This window comes from Dendrobates tinctorius, unplaced genomic scaffold (assembly GCF_039654945.1).
Source record: "Dendrobates tinctorius isolate UK_male_01 unplaced genomic scaffold, ASM3965494v1 ptg000158l, whole genome shotgun sequence".
NCBI classification, from domain to species: Eukaryota; Metazoa; Chordata; class Amphibia; order Anura; family Dendrobatidae; genus Dendrobates; species Dendrobates tinctorius.
The window spans coordinates 34,463,799-34,490,144 of record NW_027361825.1 but is presented as its reverse complement, the minus strand read 5'-3'; the positions used below and the strand labels follow the sequence as shown (position 1 = coordinate 34,490,144).

The 26,346-nt window shown below is 46.1% G+C and overlaps 1 protein-coding gene across 1 annotated transcript in view; it reads left to right on the top strand.

Annotated features, from left to right (window-relative positions):
- ITPKC (inositol-trisphosphate 3-kinase C) overlaps positions 1-26,346 on the top strand; it is a 98,305-nt gene that overhangs the window by 20,437 nt on the left and 51,522 nt on the right. The gene's annotated exons all lie outside the window — the stretch shown is intronic.

Here is a 26,346-nt window from a genome sequence, read left to right as displayed (position 1 = left end):
TAATAATCTGACCCATAACATTACCGAGAGTCCAAGTCCCTAAATGAAAGGGTCTTAATTAGAGTTGAGCGACTTTGGTCGAATCGGGTTTCGTGAAACCCGAATGAAACAAAATAAGTTTCAGATGAAACTTGTCCGACTAGAGCAAAAAAAGTCGGAGTTTCGTCCGACTTTTATTTCCCATTGACTTGCATTGGGGTCGGGTTTCGGACGAAACTCCGACTTTGTTTTGCTCTAGTCGGACGAGTTTCATCTGAAACTTATTTTGTTTCATTCGGGTTTCACGAAACCCGATCCGACCAAAGTCGCTCAACTCTAGTCTTAATATAATTTTTTGGTGCTGGTCAGGGTGACTGTGCTCTCCCAGAGTGGGCACAGAATTTGTTGGAAATCTTCCCAATTGAACACTATTAAGCAATGTGTGTTATTATCGCAGAGTACACGGCGTATCATTGTGTGTATCTCCAGATCACACTTCCTTCCTGTCGGAGACACACGTAAGAGTCCTGCTTAATTCATGTAAATGTGAGTGTTTGTGTAACCGTGTGAGGTCACGGCGTGAGATCAGGAAGTCGTGTGTGAAATGGAGAGTGCTCTCAGGTCTCAGATGTGCCCGCTGCGTGTGTTCATTCACATCTGCACGTCTTTCCATGGCCTGTTCACAATCTATTGCACATATTGCCGTAAAATGTTATTCTCAAATTTCCCCGAACTGTGCAATGAGTGGGGACATGGTGGAATGAATGGGAAGGGTGAGGAGATCTTGCAAATGTTCCCTTTACTTATACAGCTCTGGCAAAAATTAAGAGACCACTGCAAAATGTTCAGTTTGTCAGATTTTTCTCTTTATAGGTATATTTTTGAGTAAAATGTAAATTGCTCTTTTATTCGAGAAACTACTGACAACCTGTCTACGAATTTCCAAGCACTAAATTTTTTACTTATTTTCTTTCAGAAAATGAGAAATGGTCAAAATAACAAAAAAGTGCAGCGCTTGCAGACCTCAAATAATGCTAAGAAAACAAGTTCCTAATCATTTAGACACAACAATACTAATGTTTTAACTCAGGAAGAGTTCAGGAATCAATATTTTCTGGAATAACCATGATTTTTAACCCCTTAACCCCCAAGGGTGGTTTGCACGTTCATGACCGGGTCAACTTTTACAATTCTGACCACTGTACCTTTATGAGGCAATAACTCTGGAACGCTTCCATGGATCCCGGTGATTCTGACATTGTTTTCTCGTGACATATTGTACTTCATTATAGTGGTAAAATTTCATTCATATAACTTGCGTTTATTTGTGAAAAAAATGGAAATTTGGTGAAAATTTTGAAAATTTTGAATTTTTATGCCCTTATATCACAGAGATACGGCACACAAAAAACTTAATAAGTAACATTTCCCACATGTTTACTTTACATCAGCACAATTTTGGAATCCAAATTTTTTTTTGTTAGGAAGTTGTAAGGGTTAAAAGTTGACCAGCGATTTCTCATTTTTGCAACACCATTTTATTTTTACGGACCACATCACATTTGAAGCCACTTTGAGGGGTCTATATGATAGAAAATACCCAAAAGTGACACCATTCTAAAAACTGCACCCCTTAAGGTGCTCAAAACCACATTCAAGAAGTTTATTAACCCTTCGGGTGCTTCACAGGAATTTTTTGAATATTTAAAAAAAATGAACATTTAACTTTTTTTCACAAAAAAAATACTTCAGGTTCAATTTTTTTTATTTTACCAAGGGTAACAGGAGAAGTTGGACTGCAAAAGTTATTGTGCAGTTTGTCCTGAGTACGCTGATACCTGATATGTAGGGAGGAACCACTGTTTCGGCGCATGGCAGAGCTCAGAAGGGAAGGAGCGCCGTTTGACTTTTTCAGTGCAAAATTGGCTAGAATTCAGATCGGACGCCATGTCACGTTTGGAGAGCCCCTGATGTACCTAAACAGTGGAAACCCCCCACAAGTGACCCCATTTTGGAAACGAGACACCCAAAGAAACTTATCTAGATATGTGGTGAGAACTTTGAACCAACAAGGGCTTCACAGAAGTTTATAACGTACAGCGGTACAATTAAAAAATCATGTTTTTCCACAAAAATGATCTTTTCACCCTCAATTTTTATTTTCCCAAGGGTAACAGGACCCTAAAAGTTATTGTGCAGTTTGTCCTGAGTACGCTGATACCCCATATGAGGGTGTAAACGACTATTTGGGCGCATGGCAGAGCTCAGAAGGGAAGCAGCGCCATTTGACTTTTTTGGCTGGAATTGAGATCGGACACCATGTCGCGATTGGAAAACCCCTGATGTACCAAAACAGTGGAAACCCCCCACAAATGACACCATTTTGGAAACTAGACCCCCAAGGAACTTATCTAGATGTGTGGTGAGAACTTTGAACCCACAAGGGCTTCACAGAAGTTTATAACGTACAGCGGTACAATTAAACAATCATTTTTTCCACAAAAATTATCTTTTCACCCTCAATTCTTATTTTTCCAAGGGTAACAGGACCCTAAAAGTTATTGTGCAATTTGTCCTGAGTACACTGATACCCCACATGTGGGGGTAAACCACAAATTGGGCGCATGGCAGAGCTCGGAAGGGAAGCAGTGCCATTTGACGTTTTTGGCTGGAATTGAGATCGGACACCATGTCGCGTTTGGAAAGCTCCTGATGTACCAAAACAGTGAAACCCCCCACACAAATTACACCATTTTGGAAATTAGACCCCCCAAGGAACTTATCTAGATGTGTGGTGAGCACTTTGAACCCCCCCCCAGTGCTTCACAGAAGTTTATAACGCCCGGGCGTGAAAATAAAAAAATCGTATTTTTTCCACAAACATGATCTTTTAGTCACCAATTTTTTTATTTTCCCAAGTGTACCAGGAGAAATTGGACCCCAAAAGTTGTCCAATTTGTCCTGAGTACGCTGATACCCCATATGTGGGAGAAAACTACTGTATGGGCACACGTCGGGGCTCGGAAGGGAAGTAGTGACGTTTTGGAATGCAGACTTTGATGGAATGCTCTGCTGTTGTCATGTTGCCTTTGGAGAGCCCCGAATGTACCTAAACAGTGGAAACCCCCCATAAGTGACACCATTTTGGAAACTAGACCCCCTAAGGAACTTATCTAGATGTGTGGTGAGCACTTTGAACCCCCAAGGGCTTCACAGAAGTTTATAATGCCTGGACATGAAAATAAAAAAATTGTATTTTTTCCACAAACATGATCATTTAGTCCCCAATTTTTTTATTTTCCCAAGGGTATCAGGAGAGATTGGACCCCAAAAGTTGTCCAATTTGTCCTGAGTACGCTGATACCTCATATGTGGGAGAAAACTACTGTATGGGCACACGTCGGGGCTCAAAAGGGAAGTAGTGACGTTTTGGAATGCAGACTTTGATGGAATGTTCTGCGGGTGTCATGTGCGCTTGGAGAGCCTCTGATGTACCTAAACTATTGAAACTCCCCACAAGTGACCCCATTTTGGAATCTAGACCCCCCTCGGAACTTACCTAGATGTGTGGTGAGCACTTTGAACCCTCAAGTGCTTCGCAGAAGTTTATAACGCCCGGGCGTGAAAATAAAAAAATCATTTTTTTCCACAAAAATGATATTTTTGCCCAAAAGTTGTTTTGCAATTTGTCCTGAGTAGGCTGATACCCCATATGTGGGGGTAAAACACTGTTTGGGCGCATGGCAGAGCTTGGAAGGGAAGGAGCACCATTTGACTTTTTCAACGCAGAATTGGCTGGAATTGAGATCAGACGCCATGTTGCATTTGGAGAGCCCCTGATGTGCTCAAACAGTGGAAACCCCCCCCCCAATTCTAACTCCAACCCTAACCCCAACACACCCCTAACCCTAATCTCAGCCCTAACCCTAGCCCTAACCCTAATGGGAAAATGGAAATAAATACATTTTTTTTATTTTATTATTTTTCCCTAACTAAGGGGGTGATAACGGGGGGTTTGATTTACTATGTATGGCTGTTTTTATGTTTGGCATCTGTCACACGCTAAAAGACGCTTTTTATTGTAAAAATAGTTTTTGCATCACCACATATTGAGAGCTATAATTTTTCCATATTTTGACCCACCGAGTCATGTGAGGTCTTATTTTTTGCGGGACGAGTTGACGCTTTTATTGGTATCATGTTCGGGCACGTGACATCTTTTGATCACTTTTTATTCCGATTTTTGGGACGCAGAATGAACAAATACCAGTGTTTCATGAATTTCTTTTGGGGGGTGCGTTTACACCGTTCCGCGTGCGGTAAAATTGATAAAGCCCTTTTATTCTTCGGGCCAGTACGGTTACAGCGATACCTCATTTAGGTCCTTTTTTTATGTTTTGGCGCTTTTATGCAATGAAAACAATTTTATATAAAAAATAATTATTTTTGCATCGCTTTATTCTGCAAGCTATAACTTTTTTATTTTTTCGCTGATGATGCTGTATGGCAGCTCTTTTTTTGCGGGACAAGATGACGTTTTCAGCGGTACTATGCATATTTATATGCGCCTTTTGATCGTGCATTATTGCACTTTTTGTTCGGCGGTATGATAATAAATCATTATTTTTTGGTTCATTTTTTTTTAGGGGTTTGCTAAAGGGGTTAACTAATGAGACAGTTTTATAGGGCGGGTCATTACGGATGCGGCGATACCAAATATGTGTACTTTTATTGTTTTGGGGTTTTTTTATTTCCAAAAAATGAATTTATTAGGGAATATTTTTTTTTTTTTTATTTATTTAGCGATTTTTTAAAAATTATTTTTACAATTTTTTTTTTTTTTTTAACTTTATTACATTGTCCCAGGTGGGACATCACTGTCCTGTGACAGATCGCTGATCTGTCACATCACAGATGACTGTGACAGATCAGCGATCTGTCACAGGCACTGCACAAGGCTTCCTCCTTGCCTGCGCTTTGCAGGCACGAGGAAGCCAGCTCCCTGCAGGCCCCCGAAGGTCCCCGTCGCCATCTTGGATTCGGGGACCTGCAGGGAAGGAGCTCCCCGCAGCAGCGCTGCACATTGCGCTGCTGTGGGGGGCTCAGGGAAGCACGGAGGGAGTCCCCTCCCTGCCGATGCTTCCCTTTAACCCCCGGTACACCGCGATCGTGTTTGATCGTGGTGTGCAAGGGGTTAACGTGTCGGGGGCGGTCCGTGACCGCCGCTGACTCATTGTGCCCGGTGTCAGCTGTGATAATCAGCTGACACCCGGCCGCGATCAGTGGCGCTCACCACGTGGACGCCGCTGATCGCTGTGACGTACTATCCTGTCCCTGGGAATTAAGTCCCAGCCCACATGGACGGGATAGTACGTCACATGACAGAAAGGGGTTAATCACAGCTTTCATGCGTCTTGGCATGCTTTCCACCAGTCTTTCACACTGCTTTTGGGTGATCTTATGCCACTCCTGGTGCTTGTGACTATCTATCATCCTCTTGATTACATTCCAGAGGTTTTCAATGGGGTTCAGGTCTGGAGATTGGGCTGGCCATGACAGGGATTTGATGGGATGGTCCTTCATCCACACATTGATTGATCTAGCTGTGTGGCATGGTGCATTGTCCTGCTGGAAAAAAACAGTCCTCAGAGTTGGGGAACATTGCCTGAGCAGAAGGAATCAACTGTTTTTCCAGAATAACCTTGTATGCGGCTTGATTCATGCATCCTTCGCAAAAGATTAACCTGCCCAATTCCAGCCTTGCTGAAGCTTCCCTAGATTATCACCGATCCTCCACCAAATTTCACAGTGGGTGCAAGACACCTCTCCAGGTCTCCGTCTAACCATTAGACGACCAGGTATTGGGCAAAGCTGAAAATTAGACTCATCAGAGAAGATTACCTGACTCCAGTCCTCTATGGTCCAATCCTTATGGTCTTTGGCAACTTCAGCCTGGCTCTCCTTTGCTTCTCATAGATGAAAGGCTTTTTTCCAGCTTTACATGACTTGAGCCCTGCCTCTAGGAGCCTGTTAGGAACTGTTCTTGTCGTGCTCTTCACCCCAGCTGCCATTTGCCATTCCTTTTGTAGGTCACTTGATGTCATCCTGCGGTTGCTGAGTGACATTCGAATAAGATGACGGTCATCCCGGTCAGTGGAGAGTCATTTTCGCCCTCTGCCAGTCTGTAGCTTTGTTGTCCCCAATGTCTGCTGCTTGATTTTGTTGTAATGGACTGCCGTCTTAGAAATTTTAAGGATGGGGGCAACATGATGCTCACTGTATCCCTCTGCTAGTAAAGCCAGAATTGAGCCCTTATTTTCCTCACTCACGACTTTTCTTTTCATCTCCTTTGGCATGGTTAAAAGTTATTTTTTCATTCCTATTACTTTTGGGATATTACTAGCACTTGTTTTGCCATCCAGCTTGTCCTATTGCAAGAGGATTGCGAACACCACAGTAGGGTTTTTTATACTTTCCTTCATAACTTAAGATTTGGTTCAGGTGATCACCTAATCAGAAGCACATTAAGTAGAATGAGGTGCACTCTGGTTGGAATTCAACTGACACTGGAATGGATGGCTGTCAGACATGTAGAGAAGCTGGTTTTTATAAAACTGTGCAGTGGTCTCTTAATTTTTGCCAGAGCTGTATATATATCTCCAGAATTGCTTATAGGACAACTCCCTAATAGAATTTCTTCCTGTATTAGGGCAGAGTGATGGGATTAAATCCCAATGTGTGAGTAAAGGATGATTAACATAGCAGATTCCTGCCCATAACAATCTCCGACTAACGAAGTAATCAAGTTGATTAGCGCTCATTTAAAGCCCATTGTATGGAGTGAAACTGTATGGGGACAAAGAATTCTTAAAGTATACCTATCATACCTGATGTGCTGTATCACTCACGTCACAGAAACAATCACCGGCTGCTGACAAAGAGCCAAGGGTTGCTGATGGGCTGCAGTGCTCACATGACATAAAGAGCCAAGGTTGCTGATGGGGTTCAGCATTCATGTGACATAAAGAGTCAATGACTGCAGCACTCACATGACGTAAAAAGTCAACAGCTGCTGATGGGCTGCAGCGTTGACGTGATGTAAAGAGCCAAGGATGCAGTGCTCACGTGACGTAAAAAGTCGACATGAGATGTGGCGCCGACAGCGATGATTTTCAGGTGGATATGAAAGATGCGAGCCACTAGTTGATATTATTGCCGCCTTAGGCTAATGAATGGGCACAAATGTTCTCTCGAATCCTCGTTCAGCCGATTATCAGCCTGGTGTAACGTCATCATTTTTCTATATCTACACCAGATTGATGTGTATGGAGATCTTGGAAGACGGTGCAAAGAAAGGATCTTTAATAGAGTTACTTGTGGAATAATGGCATCCTGTCCCCCGACACTCTCTGCGGGGTTCGGAAATCCCTTCCTTTAGCGTTTAGGTATCAGTGGAGTCACGGTTGGTATTTTAGTATCGGCCCCAGGCCAACAGTGATACAATGCATCAGTCAGGCCTATTCCTTGTGAGTCACAGACCGGCAGCTGCTGACAAGCATGGCAGTCATGCCAGCGTCACACATCAGTCACATCAGTGCGGCCACAATGAGTCCCCAGCTGGGATTGTGTCACAAGGACAGGTTTGTACATGGAGCTGTGTATGGCGGAGCCATGTACGTGTGTTATTGTGAGCGCTGCTATTATCCCCCGCCGCTGGGCGTACACTCTCTGAGCAGAAAAGGAAGCTGTGTTCCCATCATGTCATATTTTAAGACGTTTCCCCCCTGAGGTTTACCTTATCGCTGGTCGCAAACAGCGCGTTATCTCACAGCTTTTCTCTCAGGAAGCAGAGGACATACAGTACTCCTTGTAGGGAGGGTAGCCGCACTCAATGTAAAGAAAAATAATAGCAAATCAGGGGTTAAAGTCTAACCTTGTATTTGGGGCTAAAAAAAATTTTTGTAATTGGGTCTCTTTCAAAATTCATTTTTAGCCCCAATAACATGCACTTAAGTTAAAGAAAAATATCCCCAAAGGAGGACAAGGCCTTTAGAGGGTTTGTCCTGTTTCATAGAGTCTTACTTCATAGGCTCAGGGGGGTGAAAAAACAAACTAAGCCTTTACTCTCCCTCTTCGGGTCCAACGTTGCCTCTTGCTACAGCTTTAGTGATTGAGTACTGCAGTGGTGACATCAAGTCTAATAGCGCTGCAGGCAATCACTGAGCCCAGCAGCTCATGCTGTCTACATCAGAAGGGCTGCTGAGCTCAGCGATTTCCTGCAGTGTTGCCTCTAGGACTAGAGCACTGTTTTGGATTTTTTTTGTAAGTGTCAGTACAATTACAGAAATGCCAATTAACATAGGGTTTAGTCTTACATTTTACTACTTAAAAAAATTTCAAAATCCACATTCTGAGAGATCGATCTTCATTTTACACGTCTATTGGTATTTGTTTGTTTTTTTTTACCTCTCTTGCCCATTTTTTTAAACTCAAAGACAACTCCCCCATTAAGGCTGTGTCCACTTTAGTGACTCAATTTAATGCTAAAATGGAAAAAGGAAGCGACTTTTCAATGTGTTTTATCGTTTTGCGTACGCAGCTCCTATGCAGAATTTGATCCCAGTGGTATCCGACTAGAGCTAGCCCCTTTTTAGTATAATCCTGTCTTATATTTTCTTCTGTTTGTCCCACACTTTGTGCAAACAGACAGTATGTGACCCAGTCATAGAGAAAGTAGGATCTGACTATACAGGATTTGTTATCTGTTGCCATGGAGATGCATAGTCCATATAGGAGCTGTAGAAATTGTAGGAAGATTTTAATTGAAGGGTATTCTAAAATCCGTGGGATAGTTGATATTTTCCTGATCTTAGGTGGTCAGACCGCTGGGACCCACATCGATCCTGAGTTAATGGGGGAGCCGTGGTCGCTCATTCGACGCTCATTCCTATGACAGCTCAGAAGACCAGCTCCAGTCACATGGGCCTCTTGTTCTCAAGATCAGTGTGACTCAGACCTCGATGGATAGCAGATGATATCCAAATTTGAGAATACTCTTTTAAGACCCATTTAAAAGTTACTTTACTTTCAACATTACGAGTATTTACTAGTCTTTAATTTCTTATGATGACTAGACTGGTCTGCTCTACTCTAAATAGCCAGATACTTCAAAAGGTTACTTAGTTGTTGCCTTTTTTGTCTACGTCCCTCCGGGCACATCCTGTTTTTTTATTACCTACATGACTCATTACAAAATTATGTCCAATTTTCTCTTTGCTTTTCTTATTTGCTGATCTGTATATCCTGGTCGACACTCGAACAACAGTTCACTCCTCAACATAAGCAGCGCAGACGATTCCTGTGATGGCTTTTCATCATTGAATTCATAAGCCTGTTTGTTAGATCTAAATCTTTGATAGAATTGAGAAATTCGGGGTGAAGATGGTGCCAGGAGGGGGAGGCGGATGGGATAGATCTTCTAGCAAAGAAGTGTAATAGGAGGATCTTAAACAGGTCTGGCTGAGATGTGCATCAAATCTATAAGTGGTGATAACAGAGAATGTCTGGGGAAAGAAGGATTAGGCATGTTGAATTTCAATATGCCCAATCATCTAGTTCCGCTAGAGGTGTTGGACAGCAATCTATTCCTCTCTTCCGGTTCAGAACGTTTCCCAAACCTCCACGTCTATTGAGGGTCAGGGGTAAGTACTGACGGCTGAGCTATCGATAGTATAAGACCCCCTATAGATGTGAGTCTTTTTCTGGGATCCGATAATGATCTTATATCCATTGTCGCAAAGCATAGATCAGAAATACCATTGATCTAACACTTACCATCCCAAGGATCCTTCCATTACTGTCCTGGTTCATCTGGTGGCATTCGTATCCCCGCATTTTTCATCTGATGTCACCTTAGGAACTGACATCACCAGAAATATCAAGATGGAGGCGGTACAAAATTCAGAACAAAAAAGACGGCAACGAGAAACTGTAGAAAAAACTTTCTATTCCCACAAATGTTGAAGTCACTTAAAGGGGTTTTCAAGGCGCGCGGTCTCCTCTGGCCTGACATTGGGTGTAAAGAGCTGCAACTATACCCAGGGCCGTACAGCTGCCGAGACAACCATGGATGTCCGGAGGGCACAGCTTCTAAGTTATGGGCTCTTTACACCAGAAGTGTATCTAGGCTTTCTGGTACCTGGGGCAAGAATTCCGTTCGCCTACCCCCAAACATACAAATGAGATTTGCACACTTAGTCATGTACCGACGAGCTGCTCTCCCTATTGCTCTCAATGTTCAGTGAAAAACTGAGAAGCAGGAAGAGAAGCTCGTTGTCACAGGACCATAAGTATGAAAGTCGCATATGAGTGAAGTGTCCATGTGATGACTGCTGGAACCTGCAGAGCTGAATCCTGACATTGCAGCTTCTGAATTCTCACAACAAATGCACTGCACACTTTTAGGGTCCTCCCTTGCTGGTGGCAAGAGTACACAGTCATGTCAGCACAAGCATGTGATTTGTATACTTCTGGCCACATTCCGACCAGATGTGCCCGGCCTCGATCAGTTCATTGTCATTAAGTGAGGCATCGGTGTAAAGATTGGCGAGGAATATGATCCTGACTGCAGCATTCAAGACAGATTGGAGGGGGGAGAGTTTGGTAAGAGGGAGACCGATTAGAAGAGAGTTACAATAGTCGAGACGAGAATGAATAAGAGAAACAGTAAGAGTTTTTGCGGAGTCAAAAGTAAGAAAAGGTCGAATTCTAGAAATGTTTTTGAGGTGCAGATAACAAGAGCGAGCCAGTGATCGAATGTGGAAGGCAAAGGAAAGCTCGGAGTCATGTATGACCCCAAGACAGCGGGCATGTTGCTGGGGAGTAATAGTAGAACCACACACGGAAATGGCAATGTCGGGTATAGGTACATTAGTAGCGGGAGGAAACACAAGGTGCTCAGTCTTTGACAGGTTCAATTTCAGATATAGTGAGGCCATGATTTTAGACAATTGCCGGTGTTTTCTAGAAAGGCTGACGTGATGTCAGGAGAAGAAGCGTATAGTTGGGTGTCGTCAGCATAGAGATGGTAGTGGAAACCAAATCTACTGATTGTTTGACCAATAGGGGCAGTGTACAAGGAGGAGGGGGCCTAGAACCGATGCTTGAGGAACCCCAACAGTAAGGGGAAGATGAGAGAAGGAGAAGCCAGCAAAAGATACAGTAAAGGAGCGGTCAGAGAGATAGGAGGAGAACCAGGAGAGAACGGTGTCCTTGAGGCCAATGGAACAGAGCATAGTGAGGAGGAGCTGATGATCCAGTGTCGAATGCTGCAGAGAGATCCAAGAGAATTAGCATGGAGTAATGACCATTAGATTTAGCTGTTAGTAGGTCATTAGAGACTTTAGTGAGGGCAGATTCAGTAGAGTGTAAAGAGCAGAAACCGGATTGGAGAGGGTCAAGAAGAGAGTTATCAAAGAGATAGCGGATAAGACTGGAGTGGAAAAGGACTTTAGAGATGAAGGGAAGATTAGAGACAGGTCTATAGTTAGCGGCACAGTTTTGGTCGAGGGATGGTTTTTTAAGTAGTGGATGTATGATGGCATGCTTAAATGAGGAGGGAAAGATACCAGAAGATAGAGAGAGGTTAAATATTTTAGTTAGGTGAGTGGTGACAGCAGGGGAAAGGGACTGGAGGAGATGTAACGGAAATGGGTCACTGGGGCAAGTGGTATGTATGTAAATTACCAGCACAAGAGAATCCTAACAGCGTTCAGTGAGCACGGTGAGATTTCAGAAGTCTGCAGTCACATAGAATGACTGCAGGCTCAGCACAAACCTGGACAACCCCTTTAACCCCATTACCCCCAAGGATGGTTTGCACGTTCATGACCGGGCCAATTTTTACAATTCTGACTACTGTCCCTTTATGAGGTAATAACTTTGAAATGCTTCAATGGATCCCGGTGATTCTGACCTTGTTTTCTCGTGACATATTGTACTTCATGTTAGTGGTAAAATTTCATTGATATAACTTGCGTTTATTTGTGAAAAAAATGGAAATTTGGCGAAAATTTTGCAATTTTTCAACTTTGAATTTTTATGCCGTTAAATCAGAGATATGGCACACAAAAAAACTTAATAAATAACATTTCCCATATGTTTACTTTACATCAGCACAATTTTGTAACCAAAATTTTTTTTTGTTAGGAAGTTATAAGGGTTAAAAGCTGACCAGCGATTTCTCATTTTTGCAACAGCAATTTATTTTTACGGACCACATCCCATTTGAAGTCACTTTGCGGGGTCTATATGATAGAAAATCCCCAAAAGTGACACCATTCTAATAACTGCACCCCTCAAGGTGCTCAAAACCACATTCAAGAAGTTTGTTAACCCTTCAGGTGCGTCACAGGAATTTTTTGAATGTTTAAAAAAAAAATTAACATTTAACTTTTTTTCACAATTTTTTTTTTTATTTTACCAAGGGTAACAGGAGAAATTGGATGCAAAAGTTATTGTGCAATTTGTCCTGAGTACGCTGATACCTGATATGTAGGGGGGAACCACTGTTTCGGCGCATGGCAGAGCTCAGAAGGGAAGGATCGCCGTTTGATTGGACGCCATGTCACGTTTGGAGAACCCCTGATGTGTCTAAACAGTGGAAACCCCCCACAAGTGACCCCATTTTGGAAACTAGACCCCCCAAGGAACTTATCTAGATATGTGGTGAGAACTTTGAACCCCTAAGGGCTTCACAGAAGTTTATAACGTACAGCCGTACAATTAAAAAATCATATTTTTTGCACAAAAATGATCTTTTCACCCTCAATTTTTATTTTTCCAAGGGTAACATGACCCCAAAAGTTATTGTGCAATTTTTCCTGAGTACGCTGATACCCCATATGTGGGGGTAAACCACTATTTGGGCGCATGGCAGAGCTCGGAAGGGAAGCAGCGCCATTTGACTTTTTTTGGCTGGAATTGGGATCGGACGCCATGCCGCGTTTGGAAAGCCTCTGATGTGCCAAAACAGTGGAAACCCCCCACAAATGACACCATTTTGGAAACTAGACCCCCCAAGGAACTTATCTAGATGTGTGGTGAAAACTTTGAACCTCCCAAGGCTTCACAGAAGTTTATAACGCCCGGGTGTGAAAATGAAAAAATCATATATTTTCCACAAACGTAATCTTTTAGTCCCCAATTTTTTTATTTTGCCAAGGGTAGCAGGAGAAACTGGACCCCAAAAGTTGTTGTCCAATTTGTCCTGAGTATGCTGATACCCACTATGTGGGAGAAAACTACTGTATGGGCACACGTCGGGGCTTGGAAGGGAAGTAGTAACGTTTTGGAATTCAGACTTTGATGGAATGGTCTGCGGGGGTCATGTCGCGTTTGGAGAGCCTCTGATGAAAACAGTGGAAACTCCCCACAAGTGACCCCATTTTGGAAACTAGACCCCCCAAGGAATTTATCTAGCTGTGTGGTGAGCACTTTGAACCCCCAAGTGCTTCACAGAAGTTTATAACGCCCGGGCGTGAAAATAAAAAAATAATTTTTTTTCCACAAAAATTATATTTTTGCCAACAATTTTTTATTTTCCTAAGGGTAACAGGAGAAATTGGACCCCAAAAGTTGTTTTGCAATTTGTCCTGAGTAGGCTGATACGCTACATGTGGGGGTAAAACACTGTTTGGGCGCATGGCAGAGCTTGGAAGGGAAGGAGCACCATTTGACTTTTTCAACGCAGAATTGGCTGGAATTGAGATCAGACACCATGTTGCGTTTGGAGAGCACCTTATGTGGCCAAACAGTGGAAACCCCCCAATTCTAACTCCAACCCTAACCCCAACACACCCCTAACCCTAATCTCAGCCCTAACCCTAACGGGAAAATGGAAATAAATACATTTTTTTTAAATTTTATTATTTTTCCCTAACTAAGGGGGTGATAAAGGGGGGTTTGATTTACTATTTATAGCGGGTTTTTATGTTTGGCAGATGTCACACGCTAAAAGATGCTTTTTATTGTAAAAATAGTTTTTCCGGCACGTGACTTTTTTGATCGCTTTTTATTCCGATTTTTGGGACGAAGAATGAACAAAAACCAGCATTTCATGAATTTCTTTTGGGGGGGTGCGTTTACACCGTTCCGCGTACGGTAAAATTGATAAGGCGGTTTTATTCTTTGGGTCAGTACGATTATAGCGATACCTCATTTATGTCTTTTTTTATGTTTTGGCGGTTTTATGCAGTGAAAACAATTTTATATAAAAAATAATTATTTTTCCATCACTTTATTCTGCAAGCTATAACTTTTTTATTTTTTCGCTGATGACACTGTATGGTGGCTCGTTTTTTGCGCGACAAGATGACGTTTTCACTGGTACCATGGTTATTTATATCCGTCTTTTTGATCGCGCGTTATTGCACTTTTTTGTTTGGCGACATGATAATAAAGCATTGTTTTTTCCTTTTTTTTATTTTTTAAGGGGTTAACTAATGAGACAGTTTTATAGGGCGGGTCGTTATGGACACGGCAATACTAAATATGTGTACTTTTATTGTTTGCTTTTTTATTTCCAAAAAATTAATTTATTAGAGAATACTTTTTTTTAAATTTATTTAGCGATTTTTTTTTTATAGATTATTTTTACACTTTTTTTTAACTTTATTACATTGTCCCGGGGGGGGGGACATCACTGTCATGTGTCAGATCGCTGATCTGACACATCACACAGCGCTGTGACAGATCAGCGATCTGACTGGCGCTGCACAAGGCTTCCTCATGCATGCGCTCTGCAAGCACTGGGGAAGCCGCCTCCCTGCAGGCCCCTGCGGCCATATTGGATCCGGGGACCTGCAGGGAAGGAGGCCCCCAGAGCAGCGCAGCACATCGTGCTGCGCTGGGGTCTCAGGGAAGCACGGAGGGAGCCCCCTCCCTGCAGATGCTTCTCTAATCCCCGGTACACTTCAGTGTGCCAGGAGTTAATGTGCCGGGGGGCGATTTGTGACCGCCCCTGACACATAGTGCCTGGTGTCAGCTGTGATAATCAGCTGACACCCGGCCGCGATCAGCGGCGCCCCCCCCCCTGGAGCGCCGCTGTTCATGATGACGTACTATCCCGCCCCGGTCATAGGGGCCCGGATCCCATGGACGGGATAGTACGTCAGATGTCAGGAAGGGGTTAATGTACCTAACATAAATAAAAACATGAGAATTAGTCAGTATCACAAATAATATTTACATCCAGGTACCTTAAAGGTGACGTCTTCTCTGGAGTCATTGTTCTTGTCTTCGTCTTGTCCAGACCCCATGAAAAATTTTCTCATCCACAGATCGTCTCTGCAGACTTCCATCTTCTCCAGCAAATCTCCATATGATGCCCTTAAAGATAGAAGTGTCATTATAATACTCCTGAATAAAAATATCTGCCTGCCCTACTCCTAGCCCCTGAATAAATAATTGTCCCTCACTATATTGTCTGCATAAGATATGACCCCACGCTGTCCCTCTTATGGTACATGCTCTTAACACTGACCTCTCCTGTCCATACTGGGACCCCTTTTTACTCTGTCCTCTCACACTGTGTCCTCCCTATAGGGCTCAGTCTCTATACTGTACCCTCTCATCACACTCCCCCTCCTTGGTATACTGTCCCCTTACACTGTCCACCCATGCTACGCCCCTACTACTCAGTCTCTATTCTGTGCCCACTCACTTTTCTCTTCCCCCTCCATCCTCATATAGTCTCCTCTCTCATCCCCTCTATTCACCATACTGTCTCCTCATATATTTACCCCCTAACTCTCGCCTGCTCACACATACCCTTGACTCCCCATACTGTGTCTGCACACATCCCATCACCCTCATTCCCCATGTGTCCACATACAATTTTCACATCGCTACTCATACTGTGTCCGCATACATTTCCCAGTTTGCTCCCCATACTATCTGCATCCATCCCCCCACTCACCATACTGTCTGCACCCATCCCCATACTGTTTCCTCATCCATGCCCCCATTCCCCCATACTGTATCCTCATACATGCCCTCCATTTCCCCATACTGTCTCCTCGTCCATGCCCCCATTCCCCTATACTGTTCCATCATACATGCTCTGCATCTCCCCCTTTGCTCCTGATTGTATGTCCTCCAATCCTCCCCACACATTAAATCCTCCATCCCCACTCCAAATCGCCCCCCATACATTAAAACCGCTATCCCCACTCCAAATCTCCCCCTATACATTAAATCCCCCCATCCCCGGTCCAAATCTCCCCACACACATTAAATGCCCTCATGCCCACATACATTACATGCCCCCATCCCCACTCTAAGTCCCCCCATGCATTTAATCTTCAGTGTCTTCAGCTCCACTGGAGCACTTACCACCGATGTGCGCCTCTGCAGGGCGTGTGAGTGACGTCAGCAGCGTGATCACATGATCTGATCACTTTGATGGTGTCTGTCAGAGCTTCAATTGTACTCATTAGCCGGCTCAACTGCGCCCCCCTACCGGCTGCGCCCGGGGCACATGCCCCGGCTGCCCCCCCAGATACGCCTCTGCTTTACACAAGACTCAAAGGCCGATGGATGGTGGCTGTGAGCCTGTGACTACTTACCAAGAGTTACATGGCAAACATGTCAGGAATGAGCCCAAAATACAAAGGAAAGATCCCAATACGGCCACTTGTGAGTGTAGTTTTGCCAAGCAGCAGCCCCTTGGCTTCTCAGTTTGTGGGAGTCTCCTGAAAAATCAAGACTGTTGGCAAATATACCCAGGGGCTGTAGCAGGGTGCAGTCCCAACGGGAGACTGGGGGGGGAACAAAAAGGTCCCTATGTCCAATATGAAAAGACCAATACTATTGGGGGTCTCATTGAAGAATTTATAATGGGGCCTAGAAGCTTTAGGCTTCGCCACTGGTGCCACCTCCATGGTCTCTCCATGGCTGATATCAGACCATTCGGACGAGTATGGACAAACCCCTGTAATGACAGCTTTGTTTTCTCCAGGCTTCCCTGAAGTTGAAAGATTTCCTGATCACTGTGAAAACCTCTCGGAAATCAGCACTGATTGATAGAGTGCACTGGTATAATGCTCAAGACACTATCATCAGATGCATAGCTACCAACATTCACCATCGCCAGATCCAACACTGGGTCTCCCCGCTGCAGCTCCTGCCGTCTGTTATTGTCACATTGACAGCTCTGCAACTAATAACCGAGTTGACGTCTTGAGCTGCTTGGAACTCATTGATTGTCTGCAGCACTGTTAACATTGCGTAATACCACAGTCGCCTGGAGGTAGCTGCTGCAGTCGTCCCAGTACTCACTGTGCTGGAGGCTGTTTCATCACCCGCATGCTGTTCACTTTGGGGACCCAATTGATTGCAGACGGAGGCTGGAAACAACTTTAACAACTCCGCTTTATTCTCTTCAGGGCTCAGCATATCCACAATGGCTACAGGACTCTTCACTTGATGACAGCAGTACATCTTCATCTACAGCAGTACGTCACTTCTTCCTTCACTTCACACGTATGCACCACGCAGACAAGCTGACATGTCACACGGAGCACGGTGAACTCGGAACACTTCCCTTCTTCCAGAGCCTGACTTCAGCCCACGAATGTACCTGACTTATCCGTTACAGCTCACCCTGTGATAAAACACTCCGGGATCGCCTTTGCTGGGGTCAAAGGTCACGTGCATTCAGCAAGAAACTCAGGCGCACGGCCGGGGTCCGGGTGTAGCTGACACTGGGTCAGGTGTATTAAAGGTGAAAGCAATGCATAAAAGAAATAAAACATAAAACAAATCCTTGCCTGTTTGGCACTTACTAAACAAGGTACAACCTAACTACCAACTGGCGGGCTTCTCCTGTCCAGCCAAACCACAGTTGCAGTGGGCACTGCTTTCACTCACTTGTGTCTCTCACACAGACAGACTCTCTGTGTTCCCAGGCTGAGACACTCACACAACCACCTGGCATCCTTTTATATCCGCCCTCCCATTATTCATCAGCAACCAGGTGAGAAACTGACCAGACTAGGCCACATAGGAAAGGTATCTGGGTGAGATATACCTGCCCTCATCCACTATTCCCACATGATTCTCACATATCCCCCCCCTCTGCTCAGACCACTCCGGTCGAGCAATGACACCCGCCAGATAATGCACCCGGGACAGGGCATCTGCATTCCCCATCTGTACCCCTGGGCGGTGCTCCACCGTAAAAGTGTAGGCCTGCAGGGCAAGGAACCACCGGGTCACCCGGCTATTCCGTTCCTTGTGTAAGTGCATCCACTTGAGAGGGGCATGGTCAGTGATCAGCCTGAACCTTCGGCCCACCAGGTAATATTTGAGGGCCTCTAGAGCCCACTTAATGGCTAGGCACTCTTTTTCTACGACTGCATACCTTTGCTCATGTTTATTCAGCTTCCTGCTGAGATAGAGGACTGGGTGTTCCACTCCGTCCCTCACTTGTGAGAGTACAGTCCCGATACCGGTATCAGAGGCATCCGTTTGTACCACAAACTCGCTGCAGAAGTCCGGAGTCACCAGTACGGGTTGAGAGCAAAGTGCCCGTTTTAGGCTATGGAAGGCTTCTTCAGCCGCTAAACTCCATTTAATCATGACGGAGTCTTTCCCTTTTGTAAGATCCGTCAGGGGGGTAGCGATGGCTGCAAAATTGGGTATGAACCGGCGATAATAGCCGGCGATCCCCAGGAAGGCTTGCACCTGCTTCTTGTTGACAGGTTGCGGCCAGTCCTGAACCGCCTGAATCTTATGGAGCTGGGGTTTAACAATACCCCTCCCAATTACATACCACAAATACCGGGCTTCTTCTAGCCCGATGTGACATTTCTTGGGGTTCGCGGTTAGACCTGCATCCCACAGGTCGTCAATCACCGCTTGTACCTTCTGGAGATGAGTCTCCCAGTCCAAGCTGTAAATGACAATGTCATCCAAATAGGCCGAAGCGTACTGCCTATGTGGCCTCAGGACTCGATCCATCAGTCTCTGGAAGGTCGCCGGTGCTCCATGCAGTCCAAACAGCATATGCACATACTGAAATAGACCTTCCGGCGTAGCAAATGCCGTCTTTTCTCTGGCAGCCTCCGCCAGAGGGATCTGCCAATACCCCTCTTTGTTAGGTCTAGGGTCGTAATATATCAGGCTTTTCCTAACCGATCTATCAACTCGTCGACCCGGGGCATAGGGTAGGCATCAAATTTCGAGACAGCATTCAGTTTCCCGAAGCCATTGCAGAACCGGATGGTGCCGTCCGGTTTAGGAATTAGCACAATCGGGCTGGACCAAGCACTGTGCGATTCCTCAATGACTCCTAACTCTAACATTGCCTTCACTTCTCGGGAAACGGCTTCACGGCGCGCTTCCGGGATTCGGTAGGGTTTTATGTGAACTGTGACACCAGGTTCCGTTACAATGTCATGTTTCATTAGCATAGTCTGCCCGGGTTTTTCTGAGAAAAACTTTTGGTTGTGAAGTAAAAACTGCCTGACCTCAGTCTTTTGCCGCTCCGATAGAGTCTCGGCCACCCGTACCTCCGGTACGGTATGCGAGCAGACGGGACGGGCTAGCTCCGCTGACAAGGCAGACCGATCTTTCCAGGGTTTTATCAGATTTACATGATAAATCTGTTCAGGTTTCCGTTTACCTGCCTGGTATACTTTGTAGTTTACGTCACCAACTCTTTCCTTATTCTCAAAGGGGCCCTGCCACTTGGCTAGGAACTTACTGTCCACCGTGGGAACCAGGATCAACACCCTATCTCCGGGTGCAAACGTACAGATCTTGGCGCCCCTATCATAGATTCTTTTTTGGGCTCCTTGAGCCTGCATCATGTGTTCTTTGACGATAGGCATAACAGCCGCAATACGGTCCTGCATTCGCGATACGTGATCTATCACCGTTTTAAACGGAGTGACCCTCCCCTCCCAGGTTTCTTTGGCGACGTCTAACAGTCCGCGAGGATGTCGGGCGTACAATAACTCGAAAGGCGAGAATCCCGTGGAAGACTGGGGCACTTCCCTGATGGCAAAAAGCAAATACGGAAGTAAATAGTCCCAGTTCTTCCCATCCTTGTCTATCGCCTTTCTCAGCATCTGCTTCAGAGTTTTATTGAACCGTTCGACCAACCCGTCTGTTTGAGGGTGATACACGGATGTGCGTAACGGTTCGATTTGTAACAACCTGCAGAGCTCCTTCATTACCCTGGACATAAAGGGGGTCCCCTGGTCGGTGAGTATCTGTTTTGGTATACCGACCCAACTAAACACATGCACCAGTTCCTTGGCAATCGTCTTGGTAGCTGTTATATGCAAAGGGATGGCCTCTGGGTAACGAGTGGCATAATCCAAGATGACCAGGATATGTTGGTGTCCACATGCAGACCGCGGGAGGGGCCCAACTAAATCCATCCCAATCCTCTCAAACGGGACCTCATTAATAGGTAGGGGTACCAAAGGGCTACAGAACCGGGGCTTAGGCGCAGAGGCTTGGCAGTCAGGACAAGACTCACAATATACACAAATATCGTGATGCATGCCTGGCCAAACAAAACAGTGTAATATCCTTTCGGTGGTTTTCTGGACTCCCAGGTGACCTCCCATCATATGTCCGTGGGCCAGGTCCAGCATCTGCCGCCGGTAGGGTTTTGGCACGACTAATAGTTGCACCGTGTCTTCCCCCTTTTTCTCTATTTGATAGAGTAAATCATTCTCCAGGACCATGTAAGGATATGCCATCCTAGAGCCATATTCTACGGGTATCCCATTTATCACTTTTACATTTCTCCTAGCCTGAGAAAGGGTAGGATCCTTTATTTGCTTGCTTTAGAAGTCATCTTTCTGAACTTCCAAATCCAGCAAACAGGGAGGTGGACGGCTGTCGGCCTCCTCCTCTTCCCCGGTCTCCTCCGTATCACCCGCCATGACTGAAAATGGGAACTGCAGGTCATTTCCAGCAGACTCTTCCCCCGAGGCTTCCGGGGAGACCTCTTCCAAGGGTTCGGGACCCACACGCGCCCTGGGAGAATCATGTACACTATTACCCTGGGGTATCAACTGATTCTCCCACAATTGCCAGAAGTGGGGAAAATCCCGGCCCAAGATAACATCATGCAATAACGCAGGGACGAGTCCCACTTTATGTTGCACAGACCCATAGGAAGTAGTAATGCATATGACCGTGGTGAGGTACGAACAGGTGTCTCCATGCACACACGTTACAGAAAATTTGTCTGATGGTCCAGTCGGGGCTGACACCAGACTGGCCTTCACCAGAGTCACCACACTTCCCGAGTCTAACAATGCCACCACATTTTTTCCATCAACAGTTAAATCACACAAGTGTTTCTCCACATCCTTTTGACCGGCATTCACACTCACTACCCGTGCAACCATAGACATGCAGTTTTTAGAGTCTGTGACGTCGCACTGCACGGGTTCAGTAGTGACCGGACAGTTCGCAGCAATGTGTCCCATCTGTTGGCAGCGGAAACACCTAACGGGCCCCTTGCTTAGACCAAAGTTCGTTACTCTCGGCCTCGCAGTGCGGGCAGTCCCGTTTTCCTCCCCCACTGTCTTAGGGATTTTTCTTTCTCCCCTACTCCCTGGAACAGTCTTACCGGTTCCACGTGGAGATGATGAAGAACGAGGTGGGGTAGCGTTGTCTCGGAGTCCTTCCGCCATGGAGTAACGTTCAACCAGATCCCCAAGTTGATCTGCCGTCGTAGGATTTCCATGGCTTACCCACTTCCTCAGGGCTGGCGGTAGAGCTCTCAGGTACTTGTCCATGACGACTCTCTGGATTATCTCTGGCGCTGTCAACACCTCAGGTTGTAGCCACTTCTTCGTCACGTGGATCAGGTCGAACATCTGTGACCGCGGTGGTTTATCCGGCTGATAAGTCCATTGATGCACTCTCTGTGCACGGACAGTGGTCGTCACTCCCAGCCGGGCCAAGATCTCGGCTTTCAGTTTGTCAAAGTCCTGCGCGGCTTCAGACTCTAAGTCATAATATGCCTTTTGGGCCTCACCGGAAAGAAACGGGGCAATCAGGCCGGCCCATCGTGCCTTCGGCCATTTTTCTCGCACCGCCGTCCGTTCAAACGTGGTCAGGTACGCCTCGACGTCATCTTCGGTCGTCATCTTCTGCCAGTACCGACTCACGTGAATCACTCTCGACTCGGCTTTCAGGTTAACCTCAGGTAAGCTTGCCAGGCGCTACGCCACCTGCTGGAGAAGCGAACGATCGGTAGCTGTCATGTCCACCAACTCCTTCAGCTGGGCCATCATCACCCGATTAGCTTCTTGCTGGACAGCGGTGGACTGTACCAGCGCTTTCACCACGTCCTCCATGCTCAGTGGTGCGGAACTTGGGCCGTGTGTCCCCGCAGTGGGACAGCGTTGGGGCCGAGTAATCCACCACCAGTGGAGGCTGAGTAGCACTCACCTCTTTCTTTGCCACAGCTCCACTCAGGCCAGCTCGCAGCTCCTCCATGTACTTGTGCCAGCGGGAAACCGGGGTCTCTTCCGGCTCTGTGGTCTCCTCCACTGCAGCATCACTGCCAGGCTGATCCTCCACAGTATGCTGGGGTCCTTCCTCCTCCTGCCATCCTGCAGGAACAGCGTCCTCAGGGTGAGAAGCGGGCGTCTCTCCGGTGTAGCAGAGTCAGGTGTCGGTGGCTCTGTGGGCAGCGGGACTGCGGTCCGGGTAAGAGCTCGGCACTCCTGCAGCTGCTGCTCCCAGCTCTGGGTGACACGTCCAGCCTCCTCCTCTTCAAGGACATCAGCAGCACATCCACACCTTGCAGCGGCGTCATCCTCCGTTCGGGTGAGCTCCGTCAGCTCACGGTCACTTCTGTCACTTGTTTCCAGGATACACTTGTGTCTCATCTTCAGCGGTCCGACGGGAACAGATTCCGGGTATATTGGTTCCTTCAGGTGAGTAACAGGTGATTCGTCCTGCGGTGTCTCCAACACGGCCTGTGCTGCGGGCAGATGCAACTTCAGACTGATGTCAGGCTCCTGCTGCGGATCTTTCTTACAGATATGCGCCTGTTGTCCTACTGAGGCCAGACAGCTGCACTCAGCACATTCTGCAGGGCCATTCCCGTTCCAGGGTGGTGCTCTGTCCGGCCTCTCCACCCACTTCTCAGCATACAGGGGGAAAGGGTGCTGCACATACCACTCCTTCCAGGGGCAGACCCGACATTGCTGACAGCTCACATTTGGCGCCATCCAGACGCTGTCATGCCCACGAAGTGCAGCTTGTTGACAAGAACAGTCCATTTTGGCACCAGAATTCTCCATCTTGGTGGCAGCCATCTTAGGTTTCACAGAGTCACTTTGCAGATCTTCACTTTTGCTCACAATCAGTCTCTTGGTCTCATTTTTCAGCATTTTTTCAGTCACAATCAGTACTTTAGTCATCTTCACTTGCCCATCACTGCTCTCTTCAATATGCATCTTATAGAGCGCTGCAGTCACTGTCACGCTCTCTCCTTTCTTCACCTCCACCGTGGTCTCGCAGCCATTCTGGGCAGCAAGATCCTGCCGACTACGCCAAATGTAATACCACGAAGGCCGGGGGTAGCTGCTGCGGTTGTCCCAGTACTCACTGTGCTGGAGGCTGTTTTATCACCCGTATGCTGTTCACTTTGGGGACCCAATTGACTGCAGACGGAGGCTGGAAACAACTTTAACAACTCAGCTTTATCTCTTCAGGGCACAGCATATCCACAATGGCTACAGGACTCTTCACTTGATAACAGCAATACATATTCATCTACAGCAGTACGTTACTTCTTCCTTCACACGTATGCACCACACAGACAAGCTGACATGTCACACGGAGCACGATGAACTCGAAACACTTCACCTGTTCCAGAGCCTGATTTCAGCCCACGAAGGTACCTGACTTATCCGTTACAGCTCACCCCTTTACGGCACTGTTGCTCCTGTACGTGTCCTAGGTTCGCAGCTCACTAGACTCTCCACAAAGCCTCCATACTCCAGCTGCTACTCCCACAGGGGCTCTTCCATGGACCTCCCTGGCTTGCAATAGTCCAGACAAGGGCTGGACTCAATAGACTGGCTTGGGTTGTCACTTCAGCTCTTCCTTGCTAGCTGACTTGACCGTCGAGACTCCTTCTTCTGTCTCTCTAGCCTTACAGTCCCCAGTCTCTGACTGCAGGACCTCCAGTACCACTACGTGCTGGCTACTGCTGTAGGCATCCGATGTGTTCACTTCTGTCCTGTTCAGCTACCCCCAGCTCAACTGACTTATGGAGGGAAATCTATCTCCTTTCCTCCTGTCTAGCCACTCCTCTAAGTTAACCCCTCAGCAGTCTTCTCACTAGTTGAGCTCAGTGCCCCCATCTAGTGGCCCTTTTCTAATATAACACCTAACTATCTAACTATTGATGTGTGGACGCAAACACACACAACATACATACATACATACATACATACATACAACACACAGATAATACACATTAATGTTACTATTTACAGGGCAAGGCCCTTGACCTCTTTACAATAGCATAAGTGCTGCAGACAATAATAGACATTGGGAGTGGCGGTAAAGACTCAGCGCTGGACCCCAAGCGGGAAGGGGGTGGTAAAACTGAGCTTTAAGGTGGTGGTGGTTGTTTGAGGGGACGGGGTTTTTCCGAAACTGGAAAATTCCTGCAAGTCCTGCCCCCAACCCTCCCCTCCTAGAAACACCCGTGAGCCAGGTTTTGAAAATCTTGGATATTTGCCAAATATGTAGATGGAGCACCGGAGATGGGTAATGGGGTAGTGAGGATCGGGGTTATAACAGAGGCATGATGACAACAGAGCAACGACAGGCTTTGGGCATCCTAATCAGGAACATCCCAGATGACTGATCGTGTAAGTTAGTGTTGGATATACAGTACAGACCAAAAGTTTGGACACACCTTCTCATTCAAAGAGTTTTCTTTATTTTCATGACTATGAAAATTGTAGATTCACTTTGAAGGCATCAAAACTATGAAGTAACATGTGGAATTATAGAATTAACAAAAAAGTGTGAAACAACTGAAAATATGTCTTATATTCTAGGTTCTTCAAAGTAGCCACCTTTTGCTTTGATTACTGCTTTGCACTCTCTTGGCATTCTCTTGATGAGCTTCAAGAGGTAGTCACCGGAAATGGTCTTCCAACAGTCTTGAAGGCGTTACCAGAGATTCTTAGCACTTGTCGGCCCTTTTGCCTTCACTCTGCGGTCCAGCTCACCCCAAACCATCTCGATTGGGTTCAGGTCTGGTGACTGTGGAGGCCAGGCCTTCTGGCGTAGCACCCCATCACTCTCCTTCTTGGTCAAATAGCCCTTACACAGCCTGGAGGTGTGTTTGGGGTCATTGTCCTGTTGAAAAATAAATGATGGTCCAACTAAACGCAAACCGGATGGAATAGCATGCCGCTGCAAGATGCTGTGGTAGCCATGCTGGTTCAGTATGCCTTCAATTTTGAATAAATCCCCAACAGTGTCACCAGCAAAGCAACCCCACACCATCACACCTCCTCCTCCATGCTTCACAGTGGGAACCAGGCATGTACAGTCCATCCGTTCACCTTTTCTGCGTCGCACAAAGACACAGTGGTTGGAACCAAAGATCTCAAATTTGGACTCATCAGACCAAAGCACAGATTTACACTGGTCTAATGTCCATTCCTTGTGTTCTTTAGCCCAAACAAGTCTCTTCTGCTTGTTGCCTGCCCTTAGCAGTGGTTTCCTAGCAGCTATTTTACCATGAAGGCCTGCTGCACAAAGTCTCCTCTTAACAGTTGTTGTAGAGATGTGTCTGCTGCTAGAACTCTGTGTGGCATTGACCTGGTCTCTAATCTGAGCTGCTGTTAACCTGCGATTTCTGAGGCTGGTGACTCGGATGAACTTATCCTCCGCAGCAGAGGTGACTCTTGGTCTTCCTTTCCTGGGGCGGTCCTCATGTCAGCCAGTTTCTTTGTAGAGCTTGATGGTTTTTGCCAATGCACTTGGGGACACTTTCAAAGTTTTCACAATTTTTCGGCCTGACTGACCTTCATTTCTTAAAGTAATGATGGCCACTCGTTTTTCTTTACTTAGCTGCTTTTTTCTTGCCATAATACAAATTCTAACAGTCTATTCAGTAGGACTCTCAGCTGTGTATCCACCAGACTTCTGCACAACACAACTGATGGTCCCAACCCCATTTATAAAGCATGAAACCCCACTTATTAAACCTGACAGGGCACACCTGTGAAGTGAAAACCATTTCCGGTGACTACCTCTTGAAGCTCATCAAGAGAATGCCAAGAGTGTGCAAAGCAG